Raw genomic sequence first — 21,992 nt, forward strand, 5'->3', positions numbered from 1 at the left:
TGTGTGTTATTTTTCTAGTTCTTTAAGGAATAGGCTAAATTATTTATTTGAGATCACTCTTATTTCTTGATATAGTCCTGTATCACAGTATATTTTCCTCTTAGTACAGATTTTTGATTTTCCTCCATCTCCTAGATTCTTGCAGTTTGTACATTCATTTTAGTTTGTCTCCAGGAATGTTAAAATTTCCCCTTTAATTTTTTCATTAATTCAGTAATCATTCAGCATTATTTTAGTCTTCACATATTAGAAATTTCCCTGTTTGTTTTTTTTTTTTATGTTTCTTCATAGCTTTATACTCTTATAGCATCAAATTCTTATAGAGAAGATATTTTATATAATTTCATTCTTTATGAATTTTTAACATGTATTCTGTGGCCAAACATATTGTCTATCCTGAAGTCTGTTCCACATTTACTCAAAAAGACTGTATAGTCAGCTTTTTTTTTTTTTTCCTCTTTCTCTTTCTTTCTTTTGGTGGCTATAGCACCCTATAATATCAATTAAATCTATCCTCTCATTCCTCTTTTAAGATTTTTTTTTCCTTGTTGTTTTTCAGTCTGATTGATTTGTCCCTTGAGGAAAATGAAGTGTTCAGTTCCCTGATACTTTTGAGTTGCTGTCAGTGTCTGTTTTTAGATTTATTAAAATTGCTTTATATGTGATGTACCTTCATTTGATGCATATATTTATGTGTGTGTATGTACACATAAGTACATACATATGGCTCTTATGTTGTTTTCCTAACATATTGATCCCTTCATCCCATCCCTGTCTCTTGTTACATTCTTTTAAGTTGGAAGTATATCTGCTGTAAGTGTGGTTATTCCTTCCTTTTTTCTTGTTCCATTTGTACAATTGTTTTCCAGCTTCTAACTTTGGGCCTTTATTTGGAGCTTATATTGGTTCCCTGATATCCACAGAAGGTTGTGCTTATTTGTTTTTTCAGTTGCAACCAATCACTCTATGTGTTTTAAGTGTGCATTAAGGCCACTTATGTTTAGAGTGATTGCTGAGACCTGAGGACTTGCTACTGCCACATTAATTTTCTCCTTCTATTCTTTTATTCTTTGCATAATATTTTATATAATTTATTCTCTAAGATTTTGATAGAGTTTGTTTTTTTTTTTTTTCCCTGAGCAAATACCTTCCATTTTTGTTTTTCTGGGAGGGCTTTTATTTCTCTCACTCATATTTGAAAGAGAGTATTTCAAAATATAATATTCTTTTATTTCTTTTGTTTGTTTGTTTGAGTATTTTGGATGAGACATTCCATTCTTTCCTTATTGTGAAATTCCTGCTGAATAATCTGATGAAAACCTGATGGGAGTTTACCTTTATAAATTTCATATGCCTACCCTCCAACTATGTTCAGTATTCTTTTTTGTCTTGATTCTTGATATTTTCACCACAATGTGTTATTTTTGTAGGTGTCATTGTATTTTGATAGCCAAGTATTTTAACTTTTAGATATACATTTCCTTTCACAGATTTGGGAAGTTTTCCTTTATTATTTCTTTAAATATATATATATTTTCTTTCACTGTTTCATTCTTCTGAGATTCTCATCATCCTAGAATTTATTTCTCCTAATGGAAGCAGTTGCTTTTGAAGTTTTTTTTTTGTGTGTGTGTGTGTGTGTGTGTGTTTATTTATTTATTTTTCTTTATTTCCTTTTTGACTACTTATTTCTTCTTTCACCTGGCTACTTTGTGTTTTGCTATCTTTAAGGTAAATGACATAATCCTTTATTAGTTCTATTCTGTCTTATAGTATTCTTTAGAATTATTTTTATCTTACCCATAGAGTTTTTTTTACATCCTCAATCTATTATTTTCTTATTTAATATTTCAGTTTCTTATTTTTTCATTAAATTTCACTTCCGAGTTTATTCATTTGTTTTTCTGAATTGTGTTGTAAATATTTGTCTAGCATTTAATAGTTCTCTAGTATCTCTTTGACTTGTTTTCTGTATTTTCTTCTCTTTGATTTTCTTTGTTATAGCAATTTAAACTTTCTGATAGAATGACAATCATATATTCCATATCTCTGGGGTTGACTGCTGGAGAGTTGTTTTTTCTTTGCAATGTTATGTTCCTGTAAGTTCTCAAGGTGTTCTGTGTTGTTCTTTCTTTCCATGTGGTGCCTCAAATGTTCCTGTTATTTAAAAAAAATATTTATAGGATTATAGTGGGAAATTGATCTACTTTTACATTTCTTACAGTTTTTATATTAGTTTTTTTTTAAGATTTATTTATTTATTCGCACAGAACTGGGGTACAGGTCAGAGATGCGGAGGGTGAGAGGATTCACCAGAGACAGAGCAGGAAGCAGAACAGTCAGATCCACGAAGTACACTGCTGAGGGGAGCAGTGGACAGGTCAGGAGAGGTCTGCCAGCCATGTGGTCACCTCTGGGGCAGGTGGGAATCGAACTCATGCGGAAGTGGCTTTAGCTTCTTAGTGCAGTGCTTTAACCCACTGCGCCACCAGGGAGGGCCTACATTAGTTTTATTTTTACCTGTTGGCTTCTCTAAACTTACAGATCTGTTTTTGATGCTGCTGAGTCAGCAGGATATGAGAGGTGCCTGGAAGGTTCTAGCTTCTGGTACAAATGTGCTCAGTAGGGAGAGTTAATGCATGTTTTTGGCAATGCTGATATCCATTCTCTCCGGTGGTCCCCATCTAAGATGCTACGGCCTGTGTACTGTCAAAGTACTTTACAATGGAAGCATCAGTTTCAAGAGGTAGATGATGGGAAGTGTAGCACTGTGTTCCCCCTGTTGGGGCCCTGACCTTTGTTGAGCACCTCAATCCTCCATATGAATCCATTAAGTCAAGGGTTTGTGCCTCTGGCCTCTTTCCCCCACCCCAGGGCTCCTGGCTGATCAGGTGCCCCACCACCTGTGTTCCATTCTACAAGTATTTTGCACCAGCTATCTCCAGTTATATGAAGTGCATCTCTCCTTTATTTCCCCTCTTTCGTCTCTGATGTCTAAGGGGCATTTTAGTTTGTTCCAGCATCAGAGTATGATGTTTTCTTAGAGCAGTGACAAGGAAAGATTCCAATATGTCTGTCTTTCACTGTTTCTGATTCAGTTGACAATTTGAAGAATGATATCATGCTATTCATTGGATTTAATTCTGTGGAGATCATTGGTTTCCTTCAGGCTGTTTTGGAGAAGCAAATGTAGAGTTGAAAGCTGATAGAGTGGACTGAGGTGGGAATCTAAATTAGAAACTGGAAACAATAAATATAGGCAGCTCTTGTGAGTTAAGATACTTTGGGACACAGTTTTCTTATATAATAATGTCTACAACTGTGGCAGAACAATCAGGAAGATTCTGACCTACCTCTCTTACACCTTCTAAATCTTAGCCCAAACCTAGCAGAAAAACTAAATGAATCAGAGAAAAATGACTGACTAGTAGAGAGGACAAATGAAGATGCAGGGCTTTGGAAGAAGAGGGACCTTTGAAAGGAGAGGAATTATTTTGTTTTAGGAGTAGGAAATATAAACAAAGTAGAATAAAAATATCCATTTGACTTTCATTAGTAAATGGTAATTTCCTATGAAGGTTCATTACATTTGATGATCAGATGTTAGTGATTAATTATAAATTTAAGAAAATGATGTCTTCTCAACTTCCCTTTTAAAATACTTTTTCCCTCAAATAATATCACATATCACAAGTCTCCAAATTCCCCAAGAAAGTAAAGTCATTTTTACTGCTGAAATTCCTTTGGATTAATAAACTATATTTAGGGCCCTTCCGGTTGTGTAGAGAGTTAAAGAGCAGCAATTAAGAAGCTACCACAGCCACAGCAGTATGTGTTTGATCTCCAGCCAGGGAGGTGACCTGCCCACTGCTCCTCTCAGCAGTGTATTTCAGTATATCTGCCTGTTCTACTCCCCACTCTGTCTCTTAATAGCATACACTGAGTAGGGACAGATTATATACATAGGCCATATCATAAAAGAATGTTAATTATTTTTATTAAAATGAGATCTAGACCCTTGATTAAAACTTGATGACATTTCAATTTTTAATATGAAGATAAGAGAACTTACTTCTTTTGTGATCCTTCTGTGTATTAATACTTATAGTATTCTAATGATATTCCTTACATGAATTTAATGATCATTAAGCATTATTTTAATTAAAAATTCCTTTGAGCATTAAAGTATTTAGAAGATAGTTAATAGAAGAAAAGTAATGCTATTTCTTTAAAGACTTATGTCACCATTCAGCAAAGGACATCTCATAACTTTTTCTTTCATTACAAAATGTGGACATTGATCTCCCTTCTAATGGTGTTTTAAGTTGAACTAAAGAATATCCTTATAATTATAAAAGTATATATAAAACATTAACAGCAGGCATAATGGGATTTGTATAAACTATATATTATCTATGAAAAGGATTGGGGGACTGTGTTATTGATGAAATTTAGAAAGTTATTTTTCATCCAACTTTCTTTTGTTATTCAATAATCTTTTGTTGTATATAACTAGTATTGTTTGAACCAAGAATGTAAAGTCTGAATATGGATCTCAGTCTGTATTTAAGATTATAAAAATATAGGCTATTTAGGCCCATGGAACAGTGGTAGTGATTATTTTCTCTAACATATACCTAACACATAGTAGACTGTCTGTCCCTGTTTACTGTTTGAATTTAGCCTGGCTAAACACAATGATATTATGGCAAAAAACAAAAACAAAAACAAAAACGAAAACCTTGGGGATTTATCTTTTTTTTTTTTTTAAGATGCATTTATTTATACATACAGGCCAGGGGTGCAGGGGGCAGTGAGATGATTCTCCAGAGACAGAATGGGGAGCAGAACAGACTGATTGATGAAGTACATTGCTGAGGGGAGCAGTGGGTGGGTCAGGAGAGGTCTGATATGTCATGTGGGTCACCTGAGGGCGGGGATTGAACTCATGCTGAAGTTGCTTTAGCTTCTTAATATGGTGCATTTACCCAGTGCACCACCAGGGAGGGCTCAGGGATTTTTTTTTTTTAATAGCTCATGTTGATCCAAAAAATAAAAGCAGATTTGCAATTTTCTGTTAGATATTTTTCCATTTTTTTTAAAGATAATAGTCTTGAGAAGAGATAATTGAAATTGCTAGATTACTGTTGAGACTGATGACTAGTAGCTGTTTACCAAATGTGTGTTGTGTGAGACAATAAATAAACATCTGTAAAGTGTCATATTTTAGAAATTCTCAAGTAATCATCTCTCATTGAAAACATTACCATTTGTTTTAGAAGAGCTCTTTAGTAGAATAAAATAGTTAATGTAGAACTTTAAATGTTTTTTTTTCTCAATAGAATGAAAACAAAACCATAACTGAATCTATTCACCCTTTTTTAAAGAATAAGATCTCTGTTGGAAACACAACTAAAACTTCAGAGCTCAGCAACAGCTCTAAAAACTTCTTTATTCACTTGATATTTAATAATATCTGTATGCAGACAATTCTTACTTTAAAATTTAATCCTGGCACAGTTCATTAAATCCTATCTTCAAATAATTTGTAAATGGCCACATTCTCCAGAAGTGTCAAAGAAAAAATTTAAAATACCATTAAGAAAAAACACAGAAAGGGAAAAGGATAGAAAGATGGAAAAATGGAAACCTGGAAGAGAAGAAGGAGGAGAGAAAGGAGAGGGTGAGAAAGCATTGTGCTAGAGAATACTAGATTACATAAGGCCATTTTCAAGTTTCAGAATATCTAAAACTATCATGAGGATATTATTAAAAATTATTATTTCCATATCCCACTGTCAAAGATTCTAAATAAGCCCGTAAGGGTCTATGGAACTTCAGGGATTTTGTCAATACTTTGAGAAACATTGAGAAGAAACAAATTTCTGTGTTCCAATTAGTTGCAAATAGGGAGAAACTCATTGAGGCCTTTTATGTTTCTGACTAAGACTAGATTTCTGTGATACCCTTACAAAAACCATGGCTGTGTAACTGAATTGTAGTCATTAAAATGTGAGTTTAAGGCAACTGTTATTATTATTGGGTCATAGAATCTTCAACAAAATTTTCCAGAATCTTTTTCAGGTTAGTCTAAATGGAGATGTCCAATGTGGTAACCTTGAGAGTCAATAGAAACATACAAACCTGAACATCTTTCTCTAAGTTAGTTGTTCACCAATTTCAATTCACATACATATCACCTTCTGTGCTAATTATATCTATAGATTCTCAAATCATAAAGATTCTAAATTTTAAGTATAAGGAAACCACTCATGAATAAAATATTTTATAAATGTTTTTAAAAGCTCTGGTTGAGTGCCCTCCCTAGTGGTGCAGCAGGTAAAAGCACAGCACTAAGAAGCTAAAGGCACTTCAGCATGAGATCCCCACCCTGGAGGTGACCCACATGGGTGGCAGACCTCTCCTGACCCGCCCACTGCTCCCCTCAGCAGTCTACTTCATCAGCCTACCTGTTCTGCTCCCCACTCAGTCTCTGGTGAATTCTCTCACTGTCCCTGCCCTCTGGCCTGTACCCCAGTTCTGTATGTATAAATAAATAAATTCTTTGAAAAAAAAAAAAACAAAAACTCTGGTTGATACTCATTTGCATGATTCTAGGTTTATACTATGAGACACACTAAATGCTGTATGCATGTTTAAGATACTGGCTGTTCTTAATGCTGTTGTCTTATCGCTTACGTGCCAACTATCAAACTGTGTGTTTTGTGTGTGTTTGTGTGTGTGTGTGTGTATATATATATATATATCAAACTATCAAACTGTGTGTGTGTGTATACACAAACACAGTTTGATAGTTATCATGTATATATACATATATATGTATACATATATGCACACACATATATATATGTATATATTTATATATATACATATATATTAATCTATATAGGTGTGTGTGTATGTTTCTAGAAGAAAATACTATTATAGATCACAGTAAAAGGATATTGAAACTTAAAAAATATCATCTAGTTCAACTGAAAGAGTAATGAAGACAGATGTCTAATATTACTTTGCTACTTTATATACTAGATAGTATCAGCTACTCAGCCATTTCCTTAAAGTACTACTTTATTGTAGTTAATTTTGGGTCTTCCTATTTTTTTTATCTTCTTTAAACAGTAGATGATAGTACAATATTCTGATAAATAATAATAATTCAGAGTATTACAGAAAATATTCCTAAGCTTTATATAAATATAATTAATAGCATATAATTAACACAGAGATTATATTATTAAATTTCCTGACTATATCAGATACTTTCCAAAGAAAATTACATTTACCTTGTTCATTTATATGCTTGGCTCATGCTATTCTTGAGTCTTTTTAAAAATAAGTTTTTATTTCTTTTCTCTTTAAAGATTAAAATAATTGATGATACTCTCTCTATACCTCAATATGGCTTTGATTTCCCTCTGGTAGTTCCCTTGTTTCATGTTGAGGAATTACTATATTTCAGCTTAGCGATCTATATAAATGTATGGCATGAAATAGTCATTTGTATTTTGTACCATATGACAGATGAAGAAATGTGTTTAATCTGTGATAACCTAATATCTAGTAACATTCACTTAATAAATTCTATTGCAATTTAACATATTTTCATATTATTTTGTCTATAAAATACTAAATTTTGAGAAAATTCTTTATGACTGATTGCTTCCTATAGACACTTCTTATTTTATTTATTTTATTTAATCAGAATGTTATTGTCATTGAGTAAAAGTTGATATTATTCTAGTCTATAGTTATGTCTTTAGTCTTATCCATTGAATCAGAGTGCACACATTTCCTTCCTAATAATTTTCTCTTAATGTTTTTCCATTCTGAACTCAAAGTGTTTACTACACTAAATCCTCCCATCAACAAATGCAAAAGAGATAGCATTTCAACTCATACATAATTGCATCCCAACATTAAATGCAATGTTATATTTCTGCTTACTCCATAGGTGGTTAATTGTTTTTTGAGTGAAATCCAAAGATTACATTTATGTACTATAGATCCCATCATCATAAGGAAAGTATCTGTCATTTTTTTCAGGGGAGGTTTCCTATTTTATTTAAAGAATCATTTGTTTCTCTTTAATAAGTATTGACGTATTTAATTTAGAGTTCAAGTTTCTAAATGAGGTTATTAGCTTGCATTTGCTACATTAATTCATTTTTTCCTCAAAACAATATATGTTTCTTTGTGGTCACTGCATTTGCATTGAAGTATTGATCTGATTTGAGTTGAATAATACAATAGTGCTAAAATTTGGTTAAAGAGAGGACCATATCAGATAATTCAGCACAGTTGTATACCATTTCCTATTAGAATAATTTTTTCCTTCTTGAATAATTATGTTTCCCAAGTTGACCTGTATTAAGAATGCACAAATACATAAAGCATCTGTGGATAGTTTTACAACATGTGATGTATGGCAAACTTTTGAAAAATGTATCTATTAGGAATTTTGTTTGTGTCTGCCTCTAAGAAATCAGACTTCTACATTTCATAAGGTTCCTTAATATTATTTTGAAAAATACTTATTTATACACACAAGTACTAGGGTACAGGCTTATTTCATTCAGCATAAACCCTTCCAACTCATCCACATTGCTGCAAATGGTATGAATCTAGCATTTTCAATTGCTGAATAATATTCCATTGTGTAGATATACCACATCTTCTTGATCTAGTCATATATTCTTAGGCATTTGGGGTGTTTCCATAGCTTAACTATTGCAAATACTGCAATAAACATAGAGCTATAAGTATCCTATTGAATTAATGGTTTGTGTCCTTTGGGTAGATCCCTACGACTGGAATTGTTGAGTCATATGGTAGCTCTATTCTTAGTAGTTTGAGGAACCTCCACACAACTTTCCATAATGATTGGACCAGTTTGCATTCCCACCAGCAGTGTAGGAGAGTTCCTTTATTTCCACATCCTCACCAACATTTACTGTTGCCAGTTTTTTTTGTTTGTTTGTTTGTTTTTAATACTTTTCGGTAATTTGAGGCACTTTGTTAATTTTCCATAAATTGTGTATGTGTGTGTGTCTTTGTAAAATTTGATCATTGAGTGTTAAAATGATTTAGAGGATGAGTTATTTCAAACCAGTATTATGTTTATTGACAATATTGTAAGCGCCAATAAAGTAGCAGTTATGGCATGCACTTATTTCACTGTAGCAGCTAAAATATGGTGTTTTCATGGTGAAAATAGACAGATCAGGGCTACTTTTCTCTGGCATTTCTTTGTTCTGAAGGAAATGGAATTTTTTTCCTTTTGTTTTGTTTTAAACATTTGTTTACTCATACAGAGCTTGGGTACAAGCCAGAGATACAGGACTGGTGAGAGGCTTCGCCAGAGCAGAGAGTGGGGAGCAGAACAGGCAGATTGACAAGGTACACTGCTGAGGGGAGAAGGGGTGAGTCAGGAGAGGTCTGCCGCACCACGTAGGTCACCTCTGGGGCTGGGATCAAACTAGCACTGAAGCAGTTGTGGCCAGCCTGCATTGTGTGTCTTAACCCTTTGCACCACCAGGGAAGGCCTGGGAAATGGAGTTTTTTAAAAAGCCTGAGTATGTGCTCAAATATGAGCATGTTCAGAGGTCCTATTTGCTAACAACATTTGGTGACCTGGAGCATTTGGTAAATTAACCTGGATATTCACCATTGTCTTCTTTATAATTAGCCAGGTGCTAATGGTAGTTGACTTCTCTTTTAACAGTTGAATAAATTTTGACTTGAACTTTATCCAGTAGCGATCTGCCTCTCTCTCTCTCTTTCTCTCTCTCTCTCTTTCTCTCTCTCTCTCTTTTTAACCTCAGAGAGCTCATGACAATCTTAAATTCTTCCAGAGTTTGTCTAAAGTAACATTCTTCATTTATACTTCCCATACCTCTTCTGTGACTCATTTCTTGTTTCTGCTCAATGTAAAATCAGAAAAGGAATATGACACCTTCATTTCAACTGTCCCTAAATTACTCATGCAAAACATGCTTTTATGACAGTATTGCTAAATATTCTTGTGTTTAGTTTTTTAGGTCGTCACAGTCTTTTCATATTTTTCTTTACTGTCAGTTGTCCTCTTACCCTACATCCCTGCTTAAAGTCATATTCTTTTTCTTACCCTGCTACACTTTCTTTACAGATCAATTCTCTGATTCAAATGAGAGATGTTTGCTTTATTGTATTTCAAACTTCATCCTGCAGGTCATAACTTTTGAACTTAGTTAAAATAGTTTGCCAGACAAAATTCATTCTGTTGCTCTGGAAAGAAATATTGCCTATCTCTTAGTAGAAGTCACTTTAGTTAGTTGTGCCAATTCGCATTAGGTAAATTACTTGAGTGTGACCCTTAGTTCTGTTTCTTTCAAAATTAAAGTAGAATATAATAAGGTATTAAATTTTGTCCATGGAATTGAAATGCAGGTTAAATAAGCATTTTCTCAAAAGAGGACCTGGCACATAAGCATGCTTAGTAAACATTAATTCCCTTCCCTTTTCTTTCTGTAGGTAACTCTTTTTTCACCTGATTCTGTCTTCCTCTCTGAGTCTCCATTTTCGTGGGAAGTATATGCTTCCCACAGGGGTCTCTGCCCCATGAATGTGTAAGTTTATTTTCTACCTCTTTGCTTATGAACCTCACTAACTAGCTGCAAATATAAAGTAAAAATCTCTTAGTATGTACTTGAAAATAGGGTATACTTTGTCTCTTTGCTTATCCTCTCTCTTCCCCTTCAGACAGCTTCTTGTATAAATACCATGTACTACCCTCTATTCCTATAATGTGTCATTTGTTTTTATGTATGTGTAATATTGTTTCTCATTCCTGCCTTTTCTCTCAGCTACCTACTATCATCTACCAATGGTACACTCCCTGTTTTAAATTTTCTTTTATGTGAGTTTATAGAACTTTTTTACCTATCATATCAGGTTATTACTGCTTAGTTGTTTTCCTCTTTCTATACCACACACACTATAATCACATGAAAACATGCTTTAGTCATTCCTTTCATTCAATTGAAAAACATATAATATGCCATGCTCACTATTATATTATTACTGTTATTATTATTAAAATAGCCTTAAGAAGAGCAGGAATTCGTGACTTAGCAGAGTTCCTGCAAGGAGCAGATGATTCCCTGTACCACAGTTCTGTGGTGAATTATGATCCTATTTCTAATGATTCTACTTCCTTTTGCATTGCTTTCCCTCTTCATGCAGCATGGGAAGCTCTTGTTGTTCTGTATTCTGTAGAGAAGAAATATTTATGTCTCACAGATTCAGAAGGAATCTCAAATGTAACATAAACCACATACCAATAATTGAGTGATCAACTATTCATAGTACCCTATGATTAATCAACATTATTTCACGATTGTTGAATTAGTTTATAAATGAGTATACTCACGATACCTTTATAGTATATTACCAGAAGAATAATTTAAGTTTCCCTTACTATTTTCATTTTGATTCCCACCTAGGCACTGGACTTAAAAAAACCTGAAAGACCAGTGCATGCCTCAGATCTGAAGTCTGTTTCCATCTTTTTGTCAACAAATTAGCCTGGTCTGCACCTCCTTCCAGCCACAGTTCTGAGTCACTCTTTCCCTGGAATCCCCTGTTATTGTTCCTTAATAAAAGATAGATACTATGACATAATACAAAGAGATGATAATGATGTTTGCTATACCACTCCTTATGAAACATGTATTCTTTCCACAGGCCCCGATTGCAAATACTGATCATAATTATGTCATGTTCAGTTTATGTTTTAAAGATATTAAAGTAAATTCTTACATGTTAACTGCAAAAATAAAAATACAGATCTGAGGTGACCTCAGATATATCCTTTTCTCCTTGCTATAACCCTACCCTGATTCTACAAACTCACATAGACACATATCACCACACATTGTGTTGATAGGTTCAATTTTATATATGCATATTTTTAAAGACATCACAGTATAAAAATATATGTGCAACTATATCTGATACTTGTTATTTTAATTTTAAAAAATTATAGACAATTTTAGTGTTGTTCCATACATATTTTCATATTCTCTATCTTGTAGTAGCCCTTTTGGAGTACATCAAATTATTTAAACAACATTTAAAAAATATATAATCTGTTAACCTAGTAATTGACTAAGCAGCAAAAGAATTGCCAATAATAGATATAAATTATATATCAAAGGTAATTTTATACTTGTTTTCAGTGTTATAGTTCCTCTATCCTTAATTTAGTTCTGAAACATTATTAATCCAAGAAATGGCAAACCAGTAAGCCCATCTGAAACATTTCAAATAGAAAAGCATTATGACAAAATTGTTTTCTTTTCATACATGTCCATATGGGAAAAATGACTTTTTTTTTTTTTTTTGCTGTGTTGTTTGGTATTTTGAAAATGAATGTTTTTTAAAGATTTATTTATTTATGCATACAGAACTGGGGTAAGGGCCAGAGGTGAAGGGGTGGTGAGAGGATTCACCAGAGACAGAGTTTGGAGCAGAACAGGCAGATCAATGAAGTACACTGCTGAGGGGAGCAGCGGGCGGGTCAGGAGAGGTCTGCTGTTCCATGTGGGTCACCTCAAGGGCAAGCAGGGTTCGAACTCATGCTGAAGTGGCTTTAGCTTCTTAGTGCTGTGCTTTAACTGCTCCACCACCAGGGAGGGACCTGAAAATGAATTTTTAAAAAAATCCTTCGGCTGTGGTTACGCTATTTTATGGTTGAGTTATATTATTTCAAGTAGGTTGGATATTGATTCTTGCACTGTTTTTAATTTGAGAAAGAACATACTTCTTAAATGTAAAGCAAACTATTTATTATAATATTATAAACCTTAAAAATAAATTTTTCTGCTATTTATAATTCATTCTAAGTGAAAATGTAATTTTGTGAATTTCACAATAACATATTCACATATGTACAGAAGTATTCTGGACATATTATTGATATATATTCCTCCTCAATTCTATTATTATTTTGTTAATTTTAGCTTAGAGTTTAAAAACTGTAGTGTCAATGATAATTGTTTTCTACTATTTTTAAGATAAATTTAAGTTTATTTCTCAACTATTTGATCTTCATAGGTAAAGTGCTTTTAAAACAACAGATTGATAATAAATGCAATTAATTGATAGAATTTTTTTGCAACGATTTTTTGTAAAGTAATGGACTGTAGTGATTTGGAAATCTAGTACAAAGTTGGTAATTTACTGTAGACTTTTGATGTAGTTTTTATAATTACAAAGAAACAGTGAAAGATTTAAAAGAACTCAGAAGACAATGACTAATTTATACAAGTCTATAATCTGAAGGGGAAATAGCTTGTACATGAATACTTGTCAAAAATGTTATTCTATGAATTTCCTTTAATATTTTCGAATTAAAATAATGACTAATGATTGCTTAAAAAAAACCTTTTTTTTTACTTTTCTAATTTAAGTTCAAAATTGAAAAATCCTCACTACAATAATCCATCTAAAAGCAACTGTTTTCTCATACCTGTAAAAGGTTCATTTGAAGAAGAAGTCGATGATAGGCAGTTAGATAGATGTAGATACTGCTTATTTCAAGGACACACTCACAATAAATTCATCTAATTTTCATGCCATTTCTCCATTTTAAAGAAAGTCACTAGTATCTTCCATTCTTTGTCCTACTGAATTTGCTCTTTATTAAGAATGTCTTCATTTCAAATTATGTAATAGTTACTGAGAAAGCAAATTAGAAATACCTATATAATTTCTGTTTCTAACATTACAAGAATATTGAAACTATTGTCAGTTTGTTGTTCTAAATGTCTTATTACATTATCTATAGACATGACTTTTTAGACAAAATGTTAAGACAAATGTGGTTCTTGATACTTTACCTTGACATATTTCTCTATGTCTACAACCCTTTGGTGGACATCATTTGAAGTTGGAGTCTGTTGTGTTGAATTCTATTTCAATATATATTCTTTGTATTATTTTTTAGTATGATAATTGACTATGATGTGACTTTTGGCATTTTAGATATGTCTTAATTATTCTACAGTGTGTGTATTATGTATATATAATTGAAATGCAACAAATATGTGCTTAATAAATACATATATCTCATTATTTAAAAATGATTTTAAATGGGTTCATATAAAATATCATTTATATCAAAATCAAATTTAACAATGAGTAATAAAATAATGTAGATGATAAATATTCAGATACATCCATTTCAGATGAGCACATCCCCAAATGAAATGTGCCATTTTTTTATATACCTTTTAAATTTTTGACATAGGTGGTGAGAAATCAGGTACATTCCTCAAGAGGCAAAACTTTAATAATACAGTAATCCATGTGGTAAGCAAGTGCTGGAATTGGTATTAACCCTGGAGGTAACTTTTGATAGCTGTTGACCTAAATTCTGGAATGTAATGACCAAAGTGCTTGAGGGATAAGAAGCAAAACTTGTAACCTAAGCAAATAGGTCAAATCTAAAGCTAACTTAGAAATACCATATAAAACCCCACAAAAGACAACATCTCTTGGAAAGAGAATAGTTAAAAAAAAATATTGCTCTGACCAGAAAAATGATGAAAGAAGTTGGGGGGGGGGAGAAAAGTTTCCTGTTAAGAATTTTTGACTACAGTTCTACATATGAATAACATTGCTGTTAGAAATAACAATATCTTTATAGTTAAACAGCTCAGTCTGAAATTGTATTTTGTTTTTTTCTAAAATTAGTTTTTTCACTCTAAGTTTTAAGGTACATAGTAACTAAGAAACATGTAGAGGAAAGAAGTAACATTTCAGAGAGAAATAAGAGAGCTAATACTTCCTAAGACAACACACATTGTATGTACTTTAAGAATAAAGAAAATCATATTAGAAAGAAAACTTAAGATGATAGATAAATGTTCAAAGAAATTTGAAAAATATTTGTACCTCTCAAAAACACTGTATCAAACAATGAAAATATTTAAGTTATCAGTTTGGTGATTGGATATAATACATTTTAAGGAAATTTTATTTTCAATAAAGAGGTAGCAATATTATTTTTAGAATTTGCTATGTTAAATTTTCACTTCAGAATACTTAAACACTATAAGCATAACATGATTGTATTACTATAAAACTAGTATAGAGAAAGAAATTGGAAAAAAGGAGAATTATAATGTCAAAATAATTGAACTAATGTCGAAAGTTAACTTACAAAAAATTAGGACAAATGTAAAAAAAGATAAATTGTTCTGCACAAAATTAGCAATCTTAATAGAGGTAAAAGCAATAATTTTTCAGGTAAAAGTCAGAGATGATCAGATTGCATTAAAATTATATTAATGTTGTAATAGAAACAAATAATATATAAAATATAGAGAATTTAAATAAATGTATGGCAAATAATGCAGTAAATAGTACAAAAATAAAAAAGTACATGTAACTATTATTAATACCAGCAAAATAGACTTAACAAAAATATGTTAGCCATAAATATGTAGTGATTAAAATATCAGTTTATGGAGAGAAAATCATAAATGTATATATGCCCTAGTAAGTATAGCATCAATGCACTGAAAACAAATAAATTGTGTTATATTTTATGCATGGGAATTTTATACAGTGAGAGAATATGGAGTAAAAAAAAAAAAAGAAAGTGCCTATGATTATATGCACCGACTTATATGATTTTGCAAAATATTTCTAAGACACAAAAAAGTTACATAAAATATGGTTCATTTATAATTTTGAAAGGAAACAACTAAATAATAAATTGCTAGTTATGTATCCTATCTAGTAAAAATATAGCGAAATCGATTGTATTTCTATGAGAATGACAACAATCCCAAAATCTGACAGTAACCATTACTGGTAAGAAAATATAGAAACATGAGCTCTCACTCATGGAAGCTGGAATACGCTCTATCCAATTTTAGAAAGCTATTTGGCATTTCCTTACAAATCTGTACAGATGGAATGTATGATCAGTCATTTTGCTCCTAGATATTTACACAATGTATGATCAGTTATTCTGTTCCTAGATATTGAAAATGTTTGTTTATACTAAAACTTATGGGCAAGTATTTATATCAACTTTAATCAGTATTTAAAAAGCGATGAATTATCAAACAAAAAGACATGGGAAAAATTTAAATATTTATTGATAAATGAAAGTTCACTGTCTGGTTGAAACTAAATACCATATGATTCCAACTGTCTAACACTCTGTAAAAGCTAAAAGTGTGGACGTGGAATTCAGATCAATGGTTGTCAGGTATTTGAAATCAGGGGCAGGTTGATTAGGTGAGATGAGACAAAGGAAAAATAATTAGGGTTGTGAAACTCTTCTCTACGATTCTGAACTGGTGTATACATGTGACTAATATCTTTCTTTACAAAGCACTATGAGCAAAACCTAATGTATGCACATTTAAAAATCAGCTTGTCACAGTATCTATGATGGAATGACAAAATAATTGTACTAAAATATAAAAAGTAACCTCATTGCAAAAGGAGATAAAAGTTTGTTTCGTTTTACTTTTTTTTTTTAAAAAAAAGACTGACTTATTTATGCATAAGACCTGGGGTACAGACTAGAGGTGCAGGAGTAGTGAGAGGGTTCACCAGAGACAGAAAGGGGAGCAGAACACGCAGATCAATGAAGTAGACTGATGAGAGGAGCAGCGGGCAAATAAGAATAAGGAGAGGTCTGCTGGGCCATGTGGATCACCTCCGGGGCAGGGGTTGAACTTGTACTGAAGTGGCTGCGGCTGGTTTACAGTGATGCACTTTAACCCACTGTGCCACTAGGGAGGGCCTCCTGGTACTTTTAAATACTGCTGTAAATAATTAACTTTGGAAATGAGTGGAGACTTAAGTTTAAATATAAAAGGAACCATTATAATTCTGTACTCAGGTTGATGTTGTTGCCCACAGGAGTTTAGGTTAACAATTCTGAAACCACTGTATGTAAATATGAAGATTGAATGAATAAGAAATAGATGGCAGATGGTGGAAGACAGGTTTCTCACTGTTAAAGTGGGTAATTCCAGATAAGAAAGGGGGGAGTGAGAATGAACTTTGTGTTGATACTTTGGAGTTAAACATATCAATATATAAGAAATTGTAAAATACTATATATTGATATTGTATATATGACCCTGTTAAGTATAAGATCATTGCAGATGCATGTGGAAATATTTATAATACAATATTGTATTTGCATAGACCACAGCTCCACCAAGATCATTGTCTAGAATATTCTTCAATAAAAGAAACTAAAGCTCTTTAGATTAATGCCACTGTTTGAAGTTAAAACAGGAATTATACAAAAGGAACCTAGAGCACAGTATAATGCTACAAAGAAAGCAAATACTCAATAAACAAGACAATGGGACATGCCAAAGGGATATAGTAGCTTAGTGAAAAAGTGCCCAGTAGCCCAACTGAAACAATTTGAGCAATAGAATGAACTGTATTGGATTATAGTCAAAATTATAAAATGATTATCTTGATTCTGTACTGTTATGTGTGCAGGATTGTAGGAGGAAAAAAAAAAAAAAAGGAGAAAAGACAGATTTACCCTGCAGAAGAATTCCAAAGATTTACCCTGAAGAAGAATTCCAAATCATTTATATACACTGCCCTTTCAAAAGGTACATCATAACTTCCAACTCATTACAAGTAGGTCACATATATAGAAACTGTATCCCCCAAAACTAGAGTATTTAACAAGCAGAGGGTAGAAAAAAAATAAGAACCAAGGAAAAAGCTGACAAATCCTATCTCGGTGGGGTGATTAAGTTTAACATAGTGATATGTTATATTAATAGTGTGTTCCTTTAATGTGATATACTGAAAGTACACTTTATCTCTGTGGTCTTCCTTCTGAAAACTCACTATAACAATCTAGCCTAACTCCAAATAAAGTTTGGAGTTTTTTATAGTTAGATATGAAACGTAATTCATGAGTTGTTTAAATTGAGTTTACTAATGTAGATGTTAATACTATGAGAAAATGAATGTAGGCTATATGGGAACAGCAGCTTTTCTGTAAATTGAAACTATTCTAAAAGGAAACTTTTAAATGCACAGAAATTGAATGAATATTGAAACTAAAATTCAGGGTGATAATACCTTTGGAAGAGGAGGAGGATGAAAAATGAAGCCCATGAGTATTTTACAAAGATTGATTATATTTTCAGTATGTGATATTTATATTTTCATTGTTTTAACAACTCATGTATACTTCACATGCTCTTTTGAATGTGTATCTTAAACCTTTTAAAAAAATAACAATTACCTGAAAAGAAGTGGCAGAGACAGAAGAAAATATAAGAAGTAGGTTAAGAGAGATTTTCTGAGTGATAATACTTACTCAATTGAACAATGAATTTAAGTGGAATGCTATAGCTATAGTTGATGTGGATTTGAAAATAGAGAAGACTCTGCACAGTGCTTTTATAACAGCCAAGTTAGAAAGGTCATCTTTCAGATGTAGGAAATTTATTTGGCAGGGCATTTGAAAGAGTGTGCTTCGAGAATTATGCATATTAAGCCTCCTCATAAAAGCAAATAATAATGCTTATGGTGATAATACTACAATTTATTTATGCCTATGATGAGCTCAATCATAACTTGACTGCCTTCCAACTCTTTGTGCAGGCTGTACCTACAGAATTGATAATCAAGAGATGTTCATTAAACGTCTGTCACTATTAATATTAATATCATATTGCATATTTGGCCAGCTACACTATATACATTGCAAACAGCTTGATATACGATTTAAAGATATCCATGAAGGAATCCTCAGAGTTTGTTACTATATTGCATTATTCATATAAACAACTTTGCAAATGTTATAAATTTCAGGATCTTAAAGTGGATAGGTTATCTGGGCCTCTCTTTTGGCACAGGGATTGAAGTTTCAGTGCTATCAAACTATCTCCAGCTACTGCCACATGATTTTGATCCCAGGCCACAGAGGTGACCCACATGGCCCAGTAAACCTCTCCTGTCTCACCTGCTGCTCCCCTCAGCAGTGTATGTCAGTAGATCCTCCAGTTCTGTTCCCCAATCTTGTGAACAGTATCAAACCCTCCCCACATCTCAGGCATATACCCCAGTTCTTTTATGCATAAAAAGATAAACATAAATTTAAAAAAAAAGGAATTTACTGCAGGTTGAAATGGTGTGCTTCTAGACAGGATGAGTCTGTGAATACAGGCATGTTTCTAGGCATTGGAAAACCTGTACCAGATTCCCTCCTAAGACTCTCAAAAAATACCCAACCTTTCAGATACCATAACTTGCGGTTTCTAACTTTCAAAAATTTTAGGAAATTTATTTGTGTTGTTTTAAATCAATAAATGTGTGGTCATTTGTTACAATGACAATGGGGATTAATACATTTTATCATCAGACTCCTCTAATTAGAAATCATATTCCAATTAGCTATTATGACCCTGAGCATTATTATTTTCTTTTATGAGGAAGATTAATAAGCATAATTCTTATGTTTGATCAATATTCCTCAGTTTATTAAAGATGAAGATTAAAGTTTAACAAAATTACTGAATGTGTGTGGCCTCTGTTGGTGAGGGAGTGGTGAACCTGAGACTTGAATCTAGATTCCACCTCCTCTGAATCTCACACTTTTAGCTCTACTACCCCCAGCATGGTGCAGTAGCCCTGGAGGTAAGCTGCTTGAATTGGAATCCTGTAGTAATACTTTCTAGGCAGTTACTGAACACATTGAGAAGAAATCATAGTCATTTTTACCTTTGATTCCTAATTCGAAAATGGATAGGATGGTTGTTGGAGACCAGCTCCAATTTTTGAGGTGTCTGGAGGCAACACAGGCAGGACCCTAAGATGGGAAGGCATTGGTGTTTGGAGATTCCAAGAGCTGGGAGAGGAGCTGGAACGAGGAAGACATGGGAGTCAGGGTTGGGTGCAAATCTTCCTGCTCATCTTTTTTCAGGTCTTTATTTATACTGTTTAGCAAGATTTAGTTACAATAATACACTAAGTAAGTTAGTAAGAAATCGGCATAAAAGTTTTAAAGGAAGAGGGGAACAATGCATCCTTTTCCTGCTACTTTACGAACAATGCATCCTTTTCCTGCTACTTTACTATACATCTTTGTGATAATTTTAATGTATACAGATGTTTAACTATGACTTTAAAGGATCGGAGTCTGGGAAAGGATGAGCTGTTAGCAAAGGATTTAGGAGTCCTAGGGAAGGAGTAAATTGTGTTAGCAGAGTCGTCAGTGATAGTCTAAAGAGAAGCTAATGGCTAACTTAAGGTTAGCAGAGAGTAGCTAGTGTTTGTTTAGGAAGAGGTTAAATAAGACTAGCAGAGAGTTGTTTGTGATTGTTTTAGGAAAAGAGTAAATTAAGAAGTCATATAGTTATGCATTAAGCAAAACCTGTGTTGATAATGTTAGGAAATTGTCCATGGGTCCTTATGCCCTGAGAGTTATCTAAGAATCACTTTTTGTCAAAAGACCAAAGAAGTTTTCCAGGAGTCTTGATGCTCTGGGGTCTTATCTCTCCAGGAGCTTGCCTTTTGTCTTCAATCAAAGGAATTTCCTGCCCAGGAGCAGCTCAGCTTGTACTTTGCCCAGCCAGGTAGCCAATTTAGAGTTAAGGCAATCCAGTTACAAACTGATGTTGCTACAATATTTTTTGATTTTATGATTATACAAAAAAAAGGGGGGTTATAGCATAAGTTAGCAGTGGAAATTCTGATTTTTCAGAGCTTTTCCCGAGCTACCCAAAATCTGTCAGATGGTAGACATTGCATAGCTTGTGTCAGATGGTCATACTTAACCTATATTTTTGTCATAGAAAGAAAAATGTTATAACTACTTATCCATTCAATTTTCGTGTCCACCTAAGTCACCTGAAGACTGTACAAACCAAAAATGTCAAAAATGTACTGTCCAAACTCTGAAATCTGCACCATTTCTTAAATCTTCACCACTTTGTTTCTCCTGCAGCTTATCTTTTTTCCCAGCCCCCTCTGGAAGTGTGTAATTTCCCCTTCTTTTGTACACATGTACTAGCAATCTGATTGCTCACATGTAAAATTCTTCACTTGTACTCCCTTTGTGGTCTTCACATCTCATTTTTATTGTTACCACTCTTCCCTGCTCTCCTCCTTCCACATTCTAGAAGCCTCTCTTGTTGTTTTCACCAATATTTTCAGTATCTCCCTCTACAGACCTTCACTTCCCTTAGAAATTGCTAATATGGAAATTCAGTTCAGAGTGACCCTTTTTATTTTCAAGTGGTAGATGCGGCTTCTCATTGCCCATAATGCTGCCCTAAAGAGAAACCTGGATGCTTATTTACTCTGTGCTGCTGTCACCACTGATCCTGGTCCTAGCACAGGTCAGAGGTACCTTCTCCAGGGTTGTAGCTCCTTTGGTTCACCCTGTTTTGTTCAGTCATTTTCTTCTAGAACTGTACATACAGCCCAGGGTAGTGCATTCTGAGTACTTGCAATCATCATCATAGTTTTTTCCATAGACAATCAAGTTCTTATTTTGTTTCAGTTCTGAAACCAAGTCAGCAAGTCAGACACTTATCACCTCCCGACATAACTTAGCAACTTAGAGTGAGTTCCATTTTGGGACCCTTTATTTCCTTCAGACTTCATCCTGGTCCACAGTGAGATATACCTTCTGATAGTTGAATAGTATGAGCCAAAATAAAATTTCGTCCTGGTTCTCTCCCTGTTGGCACAACCAGTTAAAACACCACATTATGGCCCTCCCTGGTGGCGCAGTGGGTTACAGCACAGCACTAAGAAGCTTAAGCCACTTCCGCATATGTTCGATTCCCACCTACCCTGGAGGAGATCCACATGGCGTGGCAGACCTCTCCTGACCCGCCTGCTGCTCCCCTCAGCAGTGTACTTCGTTGATCTGCACTCCCAACCCATAAAATATCTCTGGAAGGGCCCTCCCTGGT

General features: G+C 33.4%; 1 protein-coding gene across 1 annotated transcript in view; it reads left to right on the forward strand.

The window, feature by feature from the left end:
- Positions 1 to 21,992, forward strand: part of ZNF804B (zinc finger protein 804B) — a 449,440-nt gene that overhangs the window by 91,337 nt on the left and 336,111 nt on the right. The gene's annotated exons all lie outside the window — the stretch shown is intronic.

Source organism: Condylura cristata, unplaced genomic scaffold (genome assembly GCF_000260355.1).
Source record: "Condylura cristata isolate star-nosed mole 26May11 unplaced genomic scaffold, ConCri1.0 scaffold00005, whole genome shotgun sequence".
Classification (NCBI taxonomy): Eukaryota; Metazoa; Chordata; class Mammalia; order Eulipotyphla; family Talpidae; genus Condylura; species Condylura cristata.